The following is a 23,429-nucleotide window of genomic DNA, read 5'->3' as shown; positions in this document are numbered from 1 at the left end:
ACACATTAAGCAAACACTGATTGATTAAAAAAAGAAAAGTGTCATCCACCTGTTTAAGGTGCCCACTGCCCAGCCCATATGGATTTACAAGACACTAATATTTACAATAGCCAGGATGGCTACATGACAAATCATAATAAAGATATTAGGCCTACTACACCTAAACATTCATTTTCCATAACAGACACATAACATTGTATCCAGTTATACTGGATACAATGTTCCCTGTTAGTCACCAGGCATTTTCTATAAATCTCAACTCAACATAATACCTTCAGACAACAAACCAGATCAGGATTCTTCAACTGGATTTTCTCAAATAAAGGATTCCTCAAATCAACATACATGGTACAATGAAAATCAAAGTTATATTAATCCAGGCATGTAGCTATTGTGAGGGAAAGTAAGGTGGTTAAGTCACTAATATGGAGTGAAATGCAATGTGCATCTCTTAAAAATATATAATAATAATATATATATACCATATACAGTATATATATATATATATATATATATGAGCAATAGATCACGACAGGCCGTGGTATATGCTCATTTACCACACCTATGGCGTCAGGCGAAAACACCCTTAGGTGTGATATAATAAGCATGTATCACGTCTGAAGTGATCTATTGCTTTTCTAACACGGTTACCAAGTATGGCAATATGAAAATTATTATTATTATTATATTTAAATGTCCGTTTAAAAAATGGGATGAGCAAAAATGAGGCGAGCTGTTTGGACCTGAGCGGCAAGACATGAGCCTTGCTCATCCCATTTTTGCAGTGAGTGGCTTCAACTGTGGTATATGCTATACCACAGCTGTGAGCCAATCAGATTGCTTGAAAGCCATTTTATAAATAAATATATATATATATACACATACATACTTTTTTCTACACTGTCTACAAAGTCGATGCTGTCATCCTACTACAATGGTGCTTTCAGTTAGATTGATGCAGCATGTTACATTTTAAATCAAATGACAAGTAATTTAATTGGTTTCATATTGAATAGATTTTTTTTTTTTCTTCAAACAGGTGACACATACAAATCTACTCTGGTGTGGTTCCTTACAAAGTCTTATCAATGGGGATCCATCATCTAATGCAGATGTATTTGTTGGTCCTTGATATAAATATACTTTTTTCCAGGGCAGTTTCACTTGTATCAACAAGGCAGAATAAGGCAAAGTATCAATCAAAGACAATTCTCCAATCAAGTTGATTTGCATTGGAAACAAGTGAAATTATCTCATCCCATTGACAAGACTTAAGGGAAAAATAGGCTACTGATGCTGGGCACTAGATAGACTAAATGACGTTTTTTTTCTCCATTATAATGGAACCAGTGAGACCTGTGTTCAGAACAAAGTTATTCTCTCATTGTATAGACTCTATACTCTACTACACTATACAGCAGGGGTCCAGCGGTACTCTGGAACTGAGTCCGGAAGATGTTAGCACTTCTGGCTCAGTACCTGTAGAAGTCAATGGGATTTTTGTATGGGGACCAAAATAAGGTCTGTGGTTAACAAAAGTGTATGATGAACCAGTGGAGTTTGTGTTGAACAAGAAGATATTCGTCACAAATGAGGACCACTTTTATGACTTTTGAAGCATAAATGCGATTTTCAGAAAACGATTCAAACGTAAAACTAGATCGATGTCTTCATCTTACCATTGAAAAAAGAGCTAGCAAATTACGCAGGAAGTGTAGTTACTTATTACTCCTGTAAAAAGTAATATTTCTTTACTTATTACTTGGTATCGAAAGTAATTCGTTACATTACTCATTACTTTACCATATTACTTTTGCTACCCGCCCCCTTCCGTAATCATGGTAACACGGTAATCACGGTACCACGGTTTTAATGATAATGAAAATTTGAAACGGTACGGTTATCATAAGGAATTTGATCACGGTTAGCATTAAAACCGGTTATCGTTACATCCCTATCTAACAGCCACTTGAATATTTTACCAGCATTCAGCTGGTGCTAATTGTGTGCCCTGACCCCCAACATAACCCCAATCTTAATTCTAATCTTAGCCCTAAAGCCAAGTGCTAGGCCTAATCCTCAACTAGCCTGTTGAAGTGACTCAATGACATGGTCACTCAGAACCGTCTAAATGTCAACCTGCTTCTCACAAGGATAGAGACACCCCCCACATCTGACTCACGAGTTAGGACACTTCCAGTCTCCAGCTCTCGGCTGTCCACCTCCACCTCCTCCTGTCAGTTACATTGATGTTAAGGAGTTGGTGTCAGTTACATTGATGTTAAGGAGGTCATTATATGGATCTGGATGCACATTGCCTGTATGTTGCTTGGTGTTTGCTTGTGCCAGTCTCAGCTTTGGTTAGAGAGCCTTGTTAAAGGTATACTACGCAACTTTCTGGCCCTTCGAATGTAAAGTTTTTATTTTAATTTGTCTTACATCTTAAAGTCATATTCTTGAAGAGTAGGACTTCTAAATGGACAATGTGCTCTCTTAATTGTAATTATTGAACCATAACTCAAAACAAAAGCCTGTTTTGTTCCAATGTTTACAGACAATACAAATGTCAACAAACATTTATGGCTTTCAAGTACATCTAAAACTCATTCTTAGCTCTTACCAACTGATATACCTTGTGTCAAGAGCCAATATACTTTAGAATGTAAAACAAATAAGAACATAAATAAATTAAAAAGTTTGTTTAATGTTTGAAGGGCCCTACAAAGTGACATAGTATAGCTTGAAGTTTAATAAATGTGGAAATTGTTAGCGTTCATGTTGCACACACTCTGCATTTTAATGAGCACACAAAAAAACAGAACAGTGTAGCATTGTTGAAAGGGAGCACTAGATATCTACAGGTTAACTTCATGAATAAAACTTGCATCTTACTACCAGATAGAACATGTATACCAACCTCTTCCCATAGGGGGCGTCCCATCCGCGCCCTCAGGTTTAGGCTCCTGGCACTTCTGACACTCGGTACGGAATGTGCATTCCGAGGCGATTTGGTTGGACATCTTACTGCCCAAAACAAAACCCATCTTAGTTGGGATTTTGTACAGGCCCCCGACACAATCGGGTTTTTATGAGCATTTGGAGGAGTCATGCACCAGCGCCGTTGACCACGGGAAACGTGAAGCCATTCTGATCGGAGACTGGAACACAAATGTTTCGAAAAAGGACTCCTTAATTTATAAAGCTTTTATTGATTTTTGTAAGACCTTCAGTCTCCATCAGTTGATTTCAACATGTACCGGTACTAGAGTATCCACTTCATCACAGACTCTTATAGATCTTATTGTAGTATCGGACAGGCACAACATTTCCAGCAGTGGTGTAATTGATTGTGCCTTAAAGGAACACTCTGCCCATTTTCAACCAGCTTTGTATAATTAGAACATCAGTAGTATATCAGAAAACTGTAAACTGTTTTGAAGTCTGTCATTTAATTTGACAGTTATTGAGTGTTAAAGTGTGGACCAGTGACATCACTGGTCCACACTAACTCAAATTAATAACTCATTAACTCAAATCAACTCTCAATAACTGTCAAACTAGATGAATGATGAATAGTTTGACAGTTATTGAGAGTTGATTTGAGTTAATGAGTTATTAATTTGAGTTAGTGTGGACCAGTGATGTCACTGGTCCACACTTTAACACTCAATAACTGTCAAATTAAATGACAGACTTCAAAACAGTTTACAGTTTTCTGATATACTACTGATGTTCTAATGATACAAAGCTGGTTGAAAATGGGCGGAGTGTTCCTTTAAGTGATCATGCAATCATTTATTGCACTCGTAAAACTCAAAGACCGGTAACAAATTGCCACCACACGGTCAAAATCAGACCTCTGAGGAAATATACAGCTGAGTCCTTATTGCACGAGCTGGGAAAGCTGGACCTGTCCCGTGTCCTCAGTTTGAAGTCTGTTGATGAAGCTTGGTACCTTTTTAAATTCATGTTTTTGAGAGTGTTAAATAAGTTGGCCCCTGTCAAATCGGTTAGATTCAAAACCAGAACAGAGCCCTGGTTCAATGCAGACATTATTGAAGCCATTAAGGCTAGAAATAATAGTCTGCATGTACATAGGAAGAAAAAGGATGAATTATCCTTTGGCATTTTTAAACAACTGAGGAATAAAGTCTTTTAGATTGATCAAAAAGGCCAAATCAGAGCACTACAATGAAGTTATTACAGAGAACAAAGATGATCCTCAAAAGCTCTGGAAATCTCTTAAGCAGTTGGGGTACAACAACAAGCTAAAAACAAAAACTCTCAACTTGAACCTTATGCAGGAGGGCACCCTCACCTCGGACAAATCCAAGGTTGCGGGTATTTTTAATGAATATTTTACTACTATTGCAGACACTCTTGTAAATAAGCTCCCCTCCCTCTCTGGGCGGTATGGCCAGGATCATGTGGACAGTTTTTACAGAGGTCTGGGAGTCCAGGCGGATGGTTTTCAGCTCAGGGCTGTGTCCGTTGAGGACGTGCTGTTGAAGCTCAGGGCCCTTAAACCTTCCAAAGCTACAGGTGTCGACAACATCCCAAGCAGGTTCATACGAGACGCTGCAGATATCATTTCACCCGTTATCACACACATTATAAATCTGTCTATCAAATCTGGTCAGTTCCCTCAGGAGTTCAAACACGCCAGAGTTATCCCTCTGCACAAAAAAGGTAGCAAATTAGAACATGGTAACTACCGCCCCGTCTCAATTCTCTCTTCCATATCCAAAATAATGGAAAGAGTCATCTTTGAACAAATCAACAGTTATCTCACGTCTCATAGGCTCCTGTTTGATTTCCAGTCTGGTTTTAGAAAATCATACTCAACCGACACCTGTTTGCTCTACCTAACAGATCACATCCGAAAGGAAGTGGATACCGGTAAGTATTGTGGTATGGTCATGCTGGACCTGCAAAAAGCATTTGACACAGTTTAGTCCAGGCATTTTACGCAAATATGTGGGTCAACCTCACACTAATTGCAACAAAACCAAACTCAACTGATTTTGTATCCTCAATATGTCCTCAATGAAGGAAAAAAAATGTTAAGGAAATGTATGAAGGGAAAGTTTTGAAAATGACCTAAATATGATGGTAGCCTATGGAAGCCTATGGAAGCCTTTTTTTTTTTTTTTTTAATGTGCCATAAATCTCATCACTTATATCCTGTATGTGTTTTTTGCTTCAAGGAGAAAATAAAAAAATAAAAAAATAAAAGAAAAACAAATGTTAAAAAATAAATAAATAAACGTTTTTGGTAGCATCATATAGGTCATTTTCAAAATGTTCCCTTCATACATTTCCTTAACACTTTTTTTCCTTCATTGAGGACATATTGAGGATACAAAATCAGTTGAGTTTGGTTTTGTTGCAATTAGTGTGAGGTCAAGTTACATTTTTACTGGACTAGTTAACCATAACATCTTACTCGGTAAACTCAGGGCTCTGGGCTTCAACAGCACGTCCCTCGACTGGGTTCGGTCCTACCTGGACAGTAGACGGCAGGTGGTAGACATAAATGGGACACTGTCCCGCCCCCTCCCCATTAGCTGCGGGGTCCCCCAGCGGAGCATTTTGGGTCCATTATTATTTTTGGTGTACATAAATGATATGCAATCTGCCTGTGACTGCCCTTTGTTCCTGTTCGCTGATGACTCCGCCCTCCTGTTCTCCGACGCGGACAAGGGGGAGGTAGAAAAAAAACTCAGCATGGAACTTTCAAATGTTGGTGTTTGGCTCTCGGACAACAGATTGTCTCTCCACTTAGGAAAAACAGAGTCAATTTTATTTGCGTCCAAATTTAATCTTAAAAAATCCCCGGGATTTTCAATTATGGTGGGTGACGTGTCTGTACCCTCAAAGGAGGAGATCACCTACTTGGGGTGTATCCTGGACAACAAGCTCTCAGGCGAGAAGATGGCTCTAAAAGTTATTTCTAAGGTCAATCAAAAGACCAAATTTTTAGCTCGCATCTCCCCAGTCATAAACAGTGCTACGCTGTTGATACTGGCAAATGCTCTAATTCAATGCCACTTCGACTACGCCTGCTCCTCGTGGTTCACAGCCACTGCAGCCAAACTTAAAACCAGACTTCAGACGGCCCAAAATAAACTGGTGAGGGTTGTCCAGGGCCTACACCCCAGAACCTCTCTCCTCCGCTCTCACTTCCTCAGCCTCGGGTGGTTGAGAGTGGAGGAGAGGGTTTCTCATATCAAGCTGTGTATGGTCCACAGGATCATTAATCTGAAAGCCCCTGTGTACCTCTCTGGCTATTTCCGGAGGGTTAGCGAGGTGCACAGCCATTCCACCAGGGGAAGCTCAAATAACGTTGTTCTTTTTAAATTTAAAACCTTAATAGGTAAATTTACTTTTTTATACTCAGCAGCGATCCTGTGGAACAGTCTCCCCGAAAATATTAAAGATCTCAGGTCCAAACTCACGTATAAGTCCACCTTAAAACAGTGGCTACAGAGCGGCCCCTAAGGTTGGCCCTTTCTGCAGTAATTGATTCGATATGATTATTGCAGAAGTGTAAATTGTTGTAGGCCTACTGTTTTTACATGTATATTTGTATGTGTATTTAGGTACATGTATATGGGTGGAAGTGTGTACGCGTGTATTTATATACATATAGATGGTTTTTTTGTATTTATTTATATGTGTAACGCATATAATGTCTTGTGTTCAATGTCCCTCGCGCACACACGCGCTCATACATGCACACATACACTCACTCCATTTGCTTCACTTCAAGGACCACAATGGAAATAAGCCCTCGGGCTTTGTTGTGTTTTCTTCCTTTTGTTTCAATGAATCTGGTCTTACGCTGTATTTCTCGTGCCATTGTTTCAATAAAGTATTCAATCAATCAATCAAAAAAAAGTTTGTGTAGCCACAATCACTGAGGAGAGAAGACAGTCACAATAAACAACCATGAGAAAATAACACATGGCAGTTCTATCTCTCTCATTATTCTACTATGGATCTTCAATTTGCATTCATTCACTAGTCCCCAACTCTAGTTCAAGGATAATCCTAATTCTAACCTCACTCAAAAACTCAAGTCCTAACCCTAAACTAACCATAACCCTACTAAACAAACTCAGGGTGCAAAAATTCTAATCTTAGCCCTAAAGCCAAGTGCTAGGCCTAATCCTCAACTAGCCTGTTGAAGTGAGGAGCAGCCCCAATGACACTGTCACTCAGAACGGTCTAAAAGTCAACCTGCTTCTCACAAGGACACACACACACACACACACACACACACACACACACACACACACACACACACACACACACACACACACACATCTGACTCACGAGTTTGGACACTTCCAGTCTCCGCTCGGCTGTCCACCTCCACCTGTTAGGCACATTGGTGTCAGTTACATTGATGTTTAAGGATACATTTAATAAGCTATGTGGAAAGTGCTAGCCTTCATATTGCACATCCAGTATTTTAATGAAGCAAGCAAATAGAACAGTATGGCACTGTTGAAAGGAAGCACTTTAGATATATAATACAGGTAGTGCCCAGTTCAGAGTAGATGCCCTGAGCCCTTGGCAACAGTTTTTGGAGCTCGACAACAACCCCCCCCCCCCCCCCCCCCCCCCCCCCCCAGATGAGAGGCAGATTGGCGTTGGCTCTGCGCTGGCAAAGGGACACTCGATTGCTATGTGTGAACTGTTCACTGACCGAGCCGAGAGCTCGCCGATGAGTCAGAGACCTGGACACATATCTGGTCAACGTGCTCCAGCCAATGAGAGCAGTGAGGCAGACACGGCCAGGAAACTGCTGTCCCACAACCAAAAAAAAACAAATTTTAAAAAGCATTTAAGTAGCTAGCTGTTCCCTAAGATCATTCTATTATCTATTGAAACCTGAAATAATATTGGCGATAGCAGTAAATCCTGACTTAAAAGTCGACCTGAAACGCCATTTGCGCAGTATTTGACTTCCTTATTGTGACAGTGACTTAGGTAGTACATGCTAGGGCTGTGAATCTTCACTGACCTCACGATTCCATTCGATTACAATTCAGAGGGCTACGATTCGATTTGATTATCGATGCATCTTAAATCGATCCATCACTTTTTTTCCCAATACATGATTTATTTTTTCTCACTTTCTTTTTTCTCACTGTGTGGCTACTTTTAAAATAAAAGTGCATTCGAATTGCATCGTATTATGATCCAAATAAACAACTGCATGTACTTCCATTATATTTTATTCGATTATTAAAATAAATAAATAAATAATAATAATCGATTTTTTGACATTTGTGAATCGATGCAGAATCGTGCACGTCCGCATCGCGATGCATCTTATAATCAATTATTTTTGACACCCCTAGTACATGCCAACGTAAGCACACTGTAGATTCCGTTGTGAATGAAGACATCATGGTTGAATTTTGATGTAAAAACCTAAAGAAATTGTATTTTTGTGAATTTTTTGGCACATGTTGTTAAAGGATGGCTTTACCGATGACGGCTTGACTATGTACCAATGTGGACTGTACTCTGCCTTGCAATAAAAACAATGTGGGACGCGTAACTTTCAGCAGGAGCAAACTGGCTACAAATGTGTTGGGGTTTCTGTCACCTTGTAGTGGTCGGATAATCACTCAGTGTAACTTGAAGTTGGTTTATACAGAAGGTAGCATAGCGGTACACATCAAAAGTTCCACTGCTCCGACTATCCAGGAACATTTATTTGAATGGAAAAACCCTTCTATTCATTCAAGTTCTGTGGCATAACAAAAATGTTGGACTGAATTAGATGGACTGATTCAATGTAATGTGTTTTTTATGTAGCCTAATACATTATAATGGTACTTACCTCTTCTTCCCACTCGTCCATGTTTCTCCTTCTGTACGTAAAGACAATTTAAGTCATCATTCATACACTAGAATTTAATTACAACTGGTACCAGCCACCTATGTTGAAATCACACTCACTACAGCCATTCTAATTCCAATGGCTGGAATGTGCTTGGAATTGTCGTTCGGTGGATTATATATTAATTATTGTATTGTTACAGATTTTCACTTATTTCACTTCCCACCCAATTCACCCATGTTATTTTTGTGTCTAAACTGCAGGAAGTAACACAGGTGCATGCGAGACATTAAAGGTCCCAATTCGTGCAGCTGTAACCTCTTAAAAACGTGTGTCTCTGGTCCATAAAACATGATTCTGGATTAATTTGTCGAAAATATAGCAACCCCGTTTGTTGTGACGGAGTTCTCACTTCCTCATCTCGTCGCTTCCCAAGAATGGCCTAACAGTTCCCATTGGCCGCTGAGGGAGAGCCCGCCCCAGGCTCCCAGCGGCCAATCAGATTAGCGTCTGTGGACCAGCATGCTAGGTTGCGAGTTATCGTTAACTTAACGGTTACTACGCTAAAGAGGACATCTCAAAATGCCTAGACTTACCGAATGCACCTCTGCAGTTGCTGGATCACGTACAGTTGGCGTCGCTCCAGCTAGAAGTGTTAATTTTGTGGCTATAGACAAAATGGTGCAGGTAGCTTGTGTGAGAGAGACCCGCGCAGTATGCGTGAGGAAGCTCGTGACGTCCCAATTCCCCGTCTGGGCAAACAAAGCGTTTGGGGGTGTGGCTTGAAGGAGACTGCAGGGGGAAGCTGGATAGGGACAAATCCAACTCTGGCAGTTCTGAGCTTGTGACCACTCATTACAGGGAGGGCTGACAGCAGTATATATGCATTTACAAGTAAAAACAGCTTTTGCACGGAATGGGACCTTTAAGTAGGGCGCTGGCACTGGAGCACCGAAGTTGGAAACCCTCATTAGTGTTCTGCTTGCACCTGTGTTACTTGAACTTCCTGCCTTTTCGACACAAAAATTGGTGAATTGGGTGGGAAGTGGATTTTTTTTTTCTAAGCTAATAACGTCATCTATTAGCTAACGTGCTAATGTAGCTAACATTATAGCACCACACCGACAGGTGCAGCAGCACGTCCCAGACTCAGCCAGGCGCATGACTGGCTGGGTTCACACCGACGACCCAAGCCTTGCCTATGCCTTGCCTTTAGGCTGGTTTCACACCGACGACCCACGCCTTGCCTTGCCTCAACCCACGCCTACGCCGAGCTGGGCGTGAACCTGTTACACGCTTTTGCGATCACACCGCACGCCTTTTGCACGCCGAACCTGGAGCCGAGTCACAAGCGCTTCTCCTCTCTCCCGACTGTATTTTTTCACGTGTTGTCCAGAATTGTCATGGGTAGCCTCTAGGTAAAATAAATCTGATATATTTAATGTTCTATTGATGCTGGATATGTATAACCAGGTCTGACTATAGTCGGACATTTTAGAGAGGTGATCTTGCAAGAATATGTGCTGGCACAACAACATTGTCCATCTTGCTTCTTCGGTTGCTATTCTCTCTCATGAAGATTTGTTTGCCGACAGGGAGAAAGCCCCACGTGATAGCCACCCGTCAATCTCTCTCTCGCTCTCTCTCTCTGCTCAATACTGTTGTAGAAACTCCATTTTATTTTGAAATTCAGTTGACTTTGCCAGTTCCCACGGATATTGTCGCGTTTTTCTTTCATGGCTTGACAGAAAAGCCTGCCTGTCAAGCCATGTCGGCTTGACAGGCAGGCTTGCCTTGTCGGCGTGAAAATAGAACTCTCGCCTATTCGATAAAATCGGCAAGGCACAGGCAAGGCGTGGGTACACGCAGGGTTCACGCTCAGGCGTCCGGTGTACACAGCCTCGTTGACTAAAACGGACGCCTATTAAAAAGCGTGGGTAAAGGCAAGGCATAGGCAAGGCTTGGGTCGCCGGTGTGAAACCAGCCTTACCCACGCTTTTTAATAGGCGTCCGTTTTAGTCAACGAGGCTGTGTACACCGTGCGCCTGAGCGTGAACCCTGCGTGTACCCACGCCTTGCCTGTGCCTTGCCGATTTTATCGAATAGGCGTGAGTTCTATTTTGAAGCCGACAAGGCGCGTGCAGGCAGACTTCTTCTGTCAAGCCATGAAAGAAAAACGCAAAATAAAATGGAGTTACTACAACACGTTGAGCAGAGAGACAGAGAGATTGACGGGTGGCTATCACGTGGGGCTTTCTCCCCGTCGGCAAACAAATCTTCATGAGAGAGAATAGCGACCGAAGAAGCAAGATGGACAATGTTGTTGTGCCAGCACATATTCTTGCAAGATCACCTCTCTAAAATGTCCGACTATAGTCAGACCTGGTTATACATATCCAGCATCAATAGAACATTAAATATATCAGATTTATTTTACCTAGAGGCTACCCATGACAATTCTGGACAACACGTGAAAAAATACAGTCGGGAGAGAGGAGAGGCGCTTGTGACTCGGCTCCAGGTTCGGCGTGCAAAAGGCGTGCGGTGTGATCGCAAAAGCGTGTAACAGGTTCACGCCCAGCTCGGCGTAGGCGTGGGTTGAGGCAAGGCAAGGCTAGGTTGTCTGTGTGAACGAAGCGTAACAACATTAGCTGTTTAGCAACAATGACAGTGTAGTAACGTTACACGTCACTTATGATGGAAACGTTCCCAATATTTGCGACTAAACAGTGGCTAACAAGCTAGCCTCAGTCCCCCAAAGCTATGACCACGTGAGACTGTAATAAGCTAGCGTAGGGATTGTAGCTAGACTGTTCACATGGCTTCGCAGCTAATTTCATCATTGACAATGGTTTTAATGACTATTCATCCACACACTCGCATATTAAACAACAGAGCATCAGCTGACAGTAGTGTTGGTTACAGTGCAGCGTTCATCTTTTCATATTCATACTTTACGAATTACGATGCCGTCAGTCGTCCTCCACGTGATGCGCGTGCCGTGCAGCGAGAGAGAGAGCGAGAGAGAGAGAGAGAGAGAGAGAGAGAGAGAGAGAGAGAGAGAGAGAGAGAGAGAGAGAGAGAGGAGCAGCAGAGAGGAGTGATCCAGGGCGCGTGCACGCCGCCGGTGTTGCTAGATCTCGCGAGAGAAACAAACGGACTGCTTGTTTCTCTCGCGAGATTTGGGTTGCCATTCAGGCAACGTGACACACCCTGGACAGTGGAAACACACCTACTGAACTAGACCTTTCTCTCCAGTGTCAAACTCCAAGCTAAGGTGAGCGATGGAAAATGTGTTGTCTAATAAATCAATACCTTAATTGTGTTGCGGTTGCGGTATGTCATTGCGGTAGGTAATGTAAATGTCGTGCCAATTGGCTCAACAAGCAAACGATTTGCCGTCGCCCACCACCTGGCGCTGGTTAACATTAGCTAACTAACGCTAGATATTACGCGTTAGCTTCACATGAACCAATTCAGAGTTGAACTTCAACAGAGCTAGTTAATGTTACGAGCCGAACTCACCAAGTGGAAGATTTGGCCCAATGATTGAGCTTTTGAAGCCGTGCTATACGAAGTAGGTACGCTGCTTTCTAGTAAACAAAGCAACATTACATTGTCAGATTTGTGAATGGGATTCGGTTTGACAAGTAGCGGAGAGTAGGCCACAAGAACTTCACCGAAAAACAATGATGGTTTATTTTGCACATGATGATCTCCTCACACAAGAAAACTGCTAATTAGTTCCTTATGCACCAGAAATCGCATCCTTTTTACTATCCTGCTTACTAGTTACATCGATAATAACTAAAAATATGATATGTGACATTCAAATTGACACGTTAGTTTGTGCAGGCATGGTTGATTATTAGGCTACTGTACAACTGGCTGTTGATGATGATGGTAGTGCTTGAACCATGACTGGAGTTGTCTTTATTTCCAGAAGGCATAACAATAGAGAAACATGGAGGACTGGGAGGAAGAGGTAAGCTAATTTACAATAAATAAACCAATTAAAATGTGCCCAACACTTAATTTGTAAGACTGGAATGGAAACTGACTTTTTGGGAAGTATCAGTCTTGTTTCAGAGGTCATCACAGTGCGCACACCCCCTCCCGCTCCCTACAATGACACAAATTAGACCATGTTTGGTACCCGCATTTGGTAAGATTTTGTCCCAGGGTCCCCCATCTGCTTTGCTTTTAGATGTTTTTTTTAATTACAGAAAGTGTATGAAGCCCATGACCAAAATAATCATACATTCTGTCACTGCGTTACTTAGCGCAGGGGTTCACAAATGTCTCCATGCAAAGGCCCCTTAAATAGCATTAGCCTTTGGCCACATTCCCCCTATTGCAAGATGTCTTTAAAAACCCATTGACAATAGGCTACTGTAACGGCACAGGCACGGCTGCTATCAAACCCGGGTCTGTCATTTCATTTGCAAGCGCAACACGTTAACCATCAGACCAAAGGGACAATCCCGTTGGCCAAGGACCAATGTGCTCGCTTTGTACATCCAGACACCGGATCGCTATTGCAAATGTCAAAAATTACATCCATACAACCTCAGAATATATTGTTACTTTTATTAATGTAATAACCTCAGTTACATCAAATATTTTCTCATTTCTTCATATTCAACATTTCTGTTTTTCATTATAAACATTGTTCCAGACTATTACCCACACCAGGGGGAAATGACAATCAATGTGATATTTTGACTAGCAGGCAATTCAACCAGAGAGACCATTTCTTGAATGACAATGATTTATTAGATGATAAGATTAGGGTTGTCCCGATCAGGTTTTTTTGCCCCCGAGTCCGAGTCCTTTGATTTTGAGTATCTGCCGATACCGAGTCCCGATCCGATACTTTTATAATACATTTAAAAAATGAAGAAGAGCGAAGAAAATTATCCAGGATGTCCCTTATTTTTATTATATTTTAACATGTAACACTTATCATGCACAACTGTGCATGCAAGCAGTGCAGTGTATTGTAAACTGAGCACTAGTTATGAGGTAGCTTGAACATTCTCAAGTCAGAACAGAAAAATTATTCTTCACATTACAACTAGTGCAACATTAGAACTTAGTGCAACATCACAGACTCAATAGTCTAGTGTTAAAACAAACAGCAGCTTAACTTAAAATGCCAGTCAGGCATTAAAATAAAAAATAAATAAATAAAAATATCAAATAAAACAAATGAGCCAATATTCAAGCAGTGCAGTGTATTGTAAACTGAGCACTTATGAGGTAGCTTAAAGATTTTCAAGTCAGAATACAAAAAATATTCTTCACATTAGAACTAGTGCAACATTAGAACTTAGTGCAACATCACAGACTCAATAGTCTCGTTTTAAAACAAACAGCAGCTTAACTTAAAATGCCAGTCAGGCATTAAAATATAAAATAAAACAAATGAACCAATAAAAGTGACTTAAGTAAGGCCAGTATTGTGCTTTTTGTAACTACACTCCTATTTCTTATCCTTCTTCTCTACCTTCAAAACATGTATGTTTTTCTTGATGAAAACCAGCATCTCAACCCTGTCAGCTAGAGATGCTGCGATCAAGATTTTTCAATTCCGATCCGATTTCGATATTTTAGCTCAAAACCGATCCGATTCCGATCAAATTTCGATACCCGATTCGATACCGATTTCGATCCGATACCGATACAGCACATATTTAAGTCTCTCTATGCTGTCTGATAGCTAGCAGGCAACAAACATTTTTAGGGTTAGGTATGTATGTGTGTGCTTTGGTAATATAGTATGTAAACAATTTAGTTCATCTAATTCATTTGATGTAAAACTAAAACATAACAATCAAATTAGGGCTGGGCGATATGGCCTCTAAATAATATTGCAATGTTTTTCGGCTATATCGCGATACACGATATATATCTCAATATTTTTGAAATCTCTCATAAATGCTCAATTTAACCCTTCAGGGTTCATACACATTTTGACCAATGGATTTCCATGACTTTTCCATAAGTTCTTAACCTGTATTTTATGCACACCTGGGGTAAAAAAGAAGAAGAAAGAAAGGGCAAATGTTGTGAGCAAAGATGGATTTAATATTCCATAGCTCTGACCTAAGCAAATCTGACATCACTATTGTGATATAATATTTTTTTTAGTAAAGTGTATCACTCAATAGTCATTACAAAAAATAATGGCTTTTATAGAACCGAAAGCCTAGCTGCTTAGTCTGCAGATGAAACATAAAAAAATACATTTAGACTCTTATTGGCATGAAGGCAACATATAAGCGGTCTGAATTTTGCATGGGGCCAGTTCTATAGTGAGGCATGGAAAGCCTCACTATACGCCATCTGTGTCGTTTCACTTTTGACTAAAAAATGATGCCTGTAGTCTAGATTAAAGAAAATACATGTATGTGATGTTGACAATTATGTAGGCTATGTGCGCATTCGTTTTCCTTATAGATCATGAGTGCTCCGCAGCTAGCTACGTTAGCTTGCATGTAACGTTAACGTTAGTTGATTTTGGAGACACAAACCCTGGACGTTACATTTTGAGTAGGCTAATGCATGAGGTTCTCTATGGTTTACGCCAGCTCTGGGAGTATGAAATGCTTTAAATGCGGGGGTTTTGGTCACAACAAGCTTGTGGAGCGCTTCCCTGCAACTAGATAGCCTAACCAGCTAGCTAACGTTAGCCCCGTTAGCCATCATCACAACAACTAACGTTAACGCCAAAACAAATCCGCTGCCTCATCCCCACGTTTGGTTTAGCGTAACGCCAGCTCAGACTTTCCCCTAATCTCAGAAACCTTGCGGGACATGTCTTGCAAATTGCAATAGTGGTTGTTTCTGTCAGCCACACTGGGGGCAGCCATGTTTTGCCAGTCTATGGTGCGGACGCGTGATTTCGAATCGCACATAGGTTAAGGACGGGTGTGTCTGACGTTTTGGCCCTGGCTAGAGGACACTAGCCCTGGCTATCCTAGGCTCTGTGTGCTGCTGCTAGTCTGGGCACCTTCCACCCCGCTTTTTGTCATGGGGCGTAAACCACGGAACCAGAATGAACACCGGAAGGCAGTGCGCCAAAAAACATCTGTGTTGCTGTTAGCTTGATGTCTCTTCCCTCGATTAATTGTCTGATGCAAAGCTTCTGTATTGGCTTAAAAGATGTGAGATTGTGAATCGGCAATGTTTCTAAAAGAACTTCGGTACGTCCATCTTTTGTTTTGTTGTTTGCCGTTCTGATACTTGGGTCAAATTGTCAAGTTAACGTGAAAGTTGACGAGCTAGAAACGCTGCCATCCGGTCTAGGGCGGGCTCTAGGCCGGAACCAGTAGGGTGACAAAATCAATTGTGGGCGGGAGCCAGGCTCTTTCTCGCCGAGAAGAGCCTGGTGACGCGAGGTTAGCTGCTGCTGCTGCTGCTGCTGCATGCTGGATAGAAATCCTGGAGCGGAGTCATGGAATGGAGTGCTTATATCGGAGCCTTGGATCGGTCATTTTCGCTGGAATCCGATCCGATCCGATCCATGTTTTTTGGCTGATATCGCGCCGATATCCGATCACATGATCGGATCGCAGCATCTCTACTGTCAGCTGAGAGCCTGTTCCTTTTCGCATCAAGGACATTTGCAACAGCGCTAAAAAGTCTCTCGCTGTCCACAGAGCTGCAGGGGGCACAGAGATACTTGGTAGCAACAGCAGCAAGTGAGGGGAACTGAGTGGCATGTTCTTTCCAGTACTCAAGTGGATCACTTCTCTTGGGGGTGGTTTGCTCAGAGAGGTAGTTCTGCACCTGTACGTCTGCTGATGAGGTACTCACTGACCGGGCCTGTGACTGCCTCTCTTGTATGATCTCGTCAAAGACGCTTGCCAGGCTGCTGCTTCCTTCATGACGTGGGGACTTGCTCACTGGCTCTGCTGCCTCTGGCTCTTTGCTGGTGGTGGTCCTCCTCTCCTCCATCTTCTTCGCCAGCTCCTGGATGAGGTGGTCTTTGGCAAGCGCCAGGTGGGCTGACTTGGTGAAGAAACTAAAAATAGATAAATGTAACATTACACACAATTCAAAACAACCTAAGAAAGACACACCACATAGCACAGCATAGGCAACTAAATTACACATGTACTCAATAAATATACAATTAAAAATCTAACAATATAACAAACTCTACATTGAAAGGGAAATAAAGTATTGGCTTAATTCCGGTGTGTGGTGATGACTTTATAATGATCATGTTGCACAAAAGGTCCATTTTAATTTAACTGTACTTGCCCATCTTTGTATCTGGGGTCGAGTAGAGTGGCCATGTAGAAGAGTGGCTCTGTTTCCACATTAGCAAAGCGTTTCTCCACTGCCTCGAGGAGAGTCCTCTTCATTGTCCTGATTCTCTGGTCTTGCTCTTCTCTCTCTCTCTCTCTCTCTCTCTCTCTCTCTCTCTCTCTCTCTCTCTCTCTCTCGAGAACACATCTGAGGACTAATGAATTAATGAATTAATGAAGGGATGATGGTTTGTTTCAAACTAACAATACAATATAAATAAAATGTTACAATACAAAATGATAAATAAAAATTACCTGTAATGGCAGGCAACACATCAGCGGCAGATGCAATCTCTGCTCACATCCCTGGTCAGTTCCTCAAAGGGACCAAGCACCGCCGGCGTCTTTGTCATCAGCTCCCACTGGTTGGCGGTCAATGTTGCTGGTAGAGTGCGTTCAGCAGCATACACACTGAGAGCCTGTTTTTGTTCCAACAGACTCTGCAGCATGTAGAGGCTGCTATTCCATCTCGTCTGCACACAATAAATATAAAATATCATTAAGAGTGTGCTTTCATTCACTTTATTTTTGTGCAGACTACTATTATGACAATGGATATACTCTGGCTTATTATGGCTATGTTGTTATTATTTATTGGTGTTCAGCACTTTGGTCGACTGATGTAGTTTTTAAATGTGCTTTATAAATAAAGTTGACGTTGACTATGACAAAGAAATTGTGTTGGCAAGCCAGGTGCAGAGCAAAGTATTTATTTAGTACTAAAAAGTGCATGGGAATAAATAATAGAATAAAAATAGTAATAATGGAATAAAAATAAATAATGGAAAGAGGAATCTCACCTGCACATCTTGCTGCAGACGCTTGACATCCATGTTCAAGTCCATCTGGATGTCTTCCAGACGGGAGTAGGCTAGCGGGGAGTGCTTGAAATGGCCTACAATCTTCCTGGCGTTTGCCAGTGTGTCTGTGACGCTGTGCTGGGAAAGCAGGCCCTCGTGCACGACAAGTTGTAATGTGTGCGCTACACAGCCCACACTCTGTACTCCCATATCCAGCATGGCTTTCTTCATATTTGCAGCGTTATCACGCAAAATGATATGGACTCGGTTCTTGTCTATTCCCCAGTTGTTCAGCATCCTCTCCATCGCCTGCTGGATGCGCTCTGCTGTGTGGGATCCACCAAATTCCTGTGCATGCAAAGTCGCACGGCTTAAAACAAAACTGGAGTTGATCCATTGCGCAGTGAGGCTTAGAAGGGCCATGGGACACACAGACGAACTCCAAATATCTGTGGTAAACGCGACATCAGGCACGTCTTTCAATAGGACAAGTAGCTTGTCGCTTATCTTTTTCTGGAGCGCTGGCAGAGCCTTTTCAGTGATATAGTGTCGAGAGGGCATGTCGTATCGTGGTTCATGTACTCCATAAGCATGATAAAACCCGGGTCGTCTACCAGAGAGAGTGGCTGGTCACTCATTGCTATCATCTCGGCTATCTTTTCTGTGATCTTTTTCGCCTTTTCACTGTCGTGGGGCATTTTCTCTCGCTTCTTGAAAGCCTCTTCCAATGTGGGCTGGCTAGCCCTCGGCTTGGTTGCCTGTGTAAACTCTGTATATTGCGCCGGGTGTTTGTTTTTCAAGTGTCGTATCAAGTTTGTTGTGTTAAAAGCAGCTTTGTCCTTACCACCCCTCGATATCCCAATTTTACATATCTGACAGTTTGCGACTGCATCGTTCTCGTCGTTCACTTTGAAATATTTCCACACAGCAGACATGATAGCGGCTCAGCTTCAAAACAAACTGCGCATGCAGTGTTTTTGTGAGGCTGTCTGGCTGAGTGTCGTTTGACACAGACAAGGTCTGACTCTGTAAACGGTGGTAGTAATACTAATTTTATTCTAATTTATTTTGAATCACCAATAGCCCATATATAAAAAATCTGATAAAAATAATGACTTTAAATATACATGTATAAACCCGATCCCTGATCGGGTCATAACGTCCGAGTCCGGATCGGGTCTGCAGTCACGTGATCGGCCCCGATTTCCAATCAGGACAACCCTAGATAAGATACATGAGCCTGTAGGCACATAAATATAGATAATAGTTTTGGCGATTAGACTCCATCATGACATCAGCTTGATTATGACGTCATGATCAGCAGGGGTAGATGGATGCAGCCAGAGTAGATTGAATATCCCCCCGTGGAGTCTAGACCTGGTGGTGGTGGTGAACAGGTGAAGTAGACCAGTCTTGCTGGAGAAGGCTTCTGAATCTGAAGACCTCAGAGAGGACTGGAGGAGAATGGGGTGGAGGAGGGACGCAGGAACGCATTGGAACCCAATGAGACGACACAGAGAGAAAACGGGAGGTTTTTAGCTATGACAGTAGATCATGATAGGCTGAATGGGAAGATGTGTCATGCTCTGATTGGCTTAATCTAATGTTACCGCCCACAAACAGTGACGCTAGGTAGAAGCGGGAAAGGGGTGATTGGTGACTGAGTTTTATGAATGAGTGGGCGTGACATTAAAAGGTTTTCTCCTGACAGGGAAAGATGTGAATGAGGACAGGAGGGATGAATGAGAGCCAGGGACAACTAAAGGGTTTCTCCTAGAACAGGAAAATGCAGGTTGTTTAAGAAGTGGGTATGAGAGCTAGAGTTATATCCTAGGAGAGTGAATGAATGAAAAGTGAGTGAATGAATGACATTACCGTCTCCCTTAAAGAATTTTTGCTAAGCTTCATTTAAACATGATGGGCATGGCAAATATTATTTCTATGTGGAAGGAAAGGATTCTCTATTTATTATACTGTAGTATTAACAAATATAACAGACTAATTTCCTTCCCCATAAAGATGTATTTTTTCAGCATTTCCATTAATTTGCTGAGGCCCCCCTAGTGCTCCCTGGTGACCTGCATGGGGTCCCCGCCTCCACTTTGAAAACCACTGACTTGGGGATGGGATTATAGTGAAAATAAATTATCCCTCTTTTTGCTGGGGACCCCTGTAACCCCTTCAAGGACCCTTGGGGCTGCCAGGACCCCAGTTTGAGAAGCAATACACTAAAGTTTAAGTGATGAAGTATCTGCTTTTAGCTGCTGATGCAAGGAAATCATACATTTGAGTTATTTTAGTCTTGACCATTTCATTCTGCTTTAAAGCTTAATACAGTTTTAACACGTTTTTATTCTTATCTACAAGTTGGGTCTTTTGAGAACGTATTCAATGCTTTCTGAAGCTTTGAGGCCTTACAGCCGCTAGACCCTTTTCAAAGCAGCCATTTTGTGTCTCAAAGGCAGGGTAGACACAGGTGTAACAAAACAATATTTTCCAAATTCCATTCCATTTAGGTGTTCTAGTGGCCTTGTTAATGTTTTGTTTGCACGGTTTGCACCTGTGTTTACCCTGGCTTTGAGACGTAAAATGGTTGCTGTGAAAATAGTCCATTGTCTGGAATGGTTTCACTCATCAAAGTTTCAAATAAGTTAGTTTGTGGGACATCTGCTGGTCAAACAAATGTAGTGCAACCAAGACGCCCTTTGCCACATGCCATCCTCTCTCACCCACCTTTCCTGTCTAATAAAGCCAAAATGCCCCCCCCAAAAATAATCTTAAAAAAGAAAGAAAGCCGTACAATCTTCACCCCATTTACACCTGGTTTTTAAATGCAACCTGTATCCAGATAAGTTATTTTGATAATGGTAGCATTTAAAAACCAGGTGTACATTGGGGTGTAAAGATCTGAACACAAATGTGAGCCAGGCTACCTCCAGGTGTGGTCAGGAAGATCTGATCACGATCCTGATTACAGTGTAAATGCATTTTACACCTCGCATTAGGATGCACTTTTCCTTATCCAGATAGCTTATCTGGATATAGGTCACATTTAAAAAGCAGGTGTATGGGGTGTTTGGTAATCTTGTCGCTAATGCCAGCTTTCAGTTGAGTTTGGACAGTTCGCTAACAGACACGTTATCTGCAGTTTTCAACCAGGTGTGACACTTTACACTTACAGCCTTAAACTGGATTTATGCTTACGCGAAATCGCCTGCGCCGAGGGGTCGCCGCTAGGGATGCCACGGTATGAGTTTTTGACGGTATGATAACCTTGGACAAAAATACCACGGTTTCACGGTATCGCGGTATTGCGGACCATTTGTGTTTTTACAATAGCCGAAATATTGCCATACAGCCGACGTCGTCTTTTTAGATGGGGGAAAGTTCAGGGGGGTCCTTGCGGCTCCTCTCTACTGTGCTCTAGTCTAGGTAGGCATGCAGCCAGGGGGAGGGGCCATGTAAGCTGCACTCTGCAAGTGACCTGGGCACTTTGTTTTGGGGAAACAGCTGATACTGTGGCGAAGGTATGACGGCAAATTTTAGTGGTTTTGATACCGTGACGTTTTCAAACCGCGGTATACCTTCAAACGATATACCGCTGCATCCCTAGTCGCCGCAGCTGGCCGTCTTATCGGCGCAGCTCGGTGGAGGGTGCGTGCATCTCCTTGAAAATGTGACTCCACGGCGTCGGCGTGACGTGACCAGCACGAGCGCTGTGATTGGCCATTGCCTTCGGCCGCGCACATATCCGCTGACGTTAGGGATGCACCGATCTAATTTTTCAATTCCGATACCTGAATTTGGATATCTGCCGAAACCGATATTATGCCGATACCAATATTTTTCTTGAATATACAGTATAGGCAAAGATTTGGCTAATACATTTTTTTTATATACCTTGCAAAAAGCAGACAAAATGAAGAAAATATACAAGGCAAAGAAGGATACTACTATACATAGGCAAATTACGGCCAGCGCCCGCGCTGGAATTGCCGAAAAATCGGATTTTTTCTCTCTCAATCCGATCCGATCCGTGAATTAGTGCCTATATCGGCACCCGATACCGATATTGGATCGGATCGGCCCCATCCCTAGCTGACGTACGAATGAGGAAATGCCATTTCCTCATTTAACAGTGCTTGTCCCTCATCTAGCAAAGCCTTCTGCACGCTCACCGGAATGAGTTTTGAAATGGAGGGACAATAAAAATCCCCCCACCGACATGATTGCATGTTCTTGGTAAACAACATAGCGTCAGATGTAATGGACATGAGTGTACCACAAGCCACCTAGTGTTTTGGAGGTGTACCGCAGCCAACGCACTGAGTTATGTTCGAGTATGCACAGTCTCGCTGTCGCCCCTAGTCGGCGGCAAGGCTCCAAGTCGAGGCTGCGCATAACCCTGTCGGCGCCTTTAATGCCCAGACTTGTGTTGTCACTTGTCGCCATAGCAACAAGCCCTTCAATTTCAATAATCACCATTTCATGTTGTAGTAGTTAAATTACCATGACAAACAGTGGAGGACCCTTCTGGTTATAACAAGTGAAACCATGTGGTTGAATAACGTGTTGACCATGTTTACAGGGAAGTACTACACTAACCAGCCAGACTTCAAGCGCTGGTAGGTTTACTACTTTATTACATTATGGTGATTGTCATGTGGCTGCTTGGCCAGTATATTTAAAGCTTTTATACTGCTTTATATTAGGGCTGTACTCAACCAAAGAAAATCTTGGTCAACCAAAATTGTACCTTCTCATCAACCAATCGATTGGTCGAGGGGTGGGGTTAAAAAAACAAAACTAAAGTTATCTGTATTAACTAAATCGGCCACAGTGCAGTATACTGATTGCACTATACCTGATTGCATTAAATTAATTTTAAGTAAACATAGAAAGCTATTTGCAGTAGGGCTGTGGCGATTCACTTATCTCCCGATTCGATACTATCACGATTCTTGGGTGCCGATTCGATTTATATTGCGATTCTTAAGTATTGCGATTCTACGATTATTGCGATTCGATATTACGATTTATTGCGATTTTTGTTTATTTTTTTCTTTTCTTTTTTCAATTTGTTTGCTTTTTTACACTAGATTAGAACATGGGAAAAGTTGAATCATACACTAGAGACTGTATATTATATATCATGAGTAGGGCTGGGCGATATAGTTAAAAACAGGGGCGGACTGGGATCATAATTCAGGCCGGGCATTAGATACCAAGCAGGCCAGGCCGATATGGGCCAACGCGCGTGAAATTTGGGCCGTTTGAAGCCAGATTTGGGCCGTTTGAAGTCCAATTTTACAATGAGATGCACCCACTTTAACCCTGAAGTGTAATTATTACTTCAGACTAACTAATACAGTAATAAAACCACTACCGGTAGTAAACCAGTAGGCGGCGCCTAGCCTGCTGTTCAGTGAGTGGCCTGACTGCAAGCACCAA

At 42.2% G+C, this 23,429-nt stretch overlaps 1 protein-coding gene across 1 annotated transcript in view; it reads left to right on the top strand.

Moving 5' to 3' along the window:
- Positions 1-23,429, top strand: part of LOC310774280 (putative ATP-dependent RNA helicase DDX4) — a gene marked incomplete at both ends in the record, with an annotated part of 249,099 nt that overhangs the window by 189,995 nt on the left and 35,675 nt on the right. The gene's annotated exons all lie outside the window — the stretch shown is intronic.

The sequence above is a fragment of the Poromitra crassiceps genome (genome assembly GCF_964638095.1).
Source record: "Poromitra crassiceps genome assembly, chromosome: 3".
Taxonomy (NCBI): domain Eukaryota; kingdom Metazoa; phylum Chordata; class Actinopteri; order Beryciformes; family Melamphaidae; genus Poromitra; species Poromitra crassiceps.
Note: the sequence above shows the minus strand (reverse complement) of the source record. Positions and strands in the feature narration are given on the sequence as shown.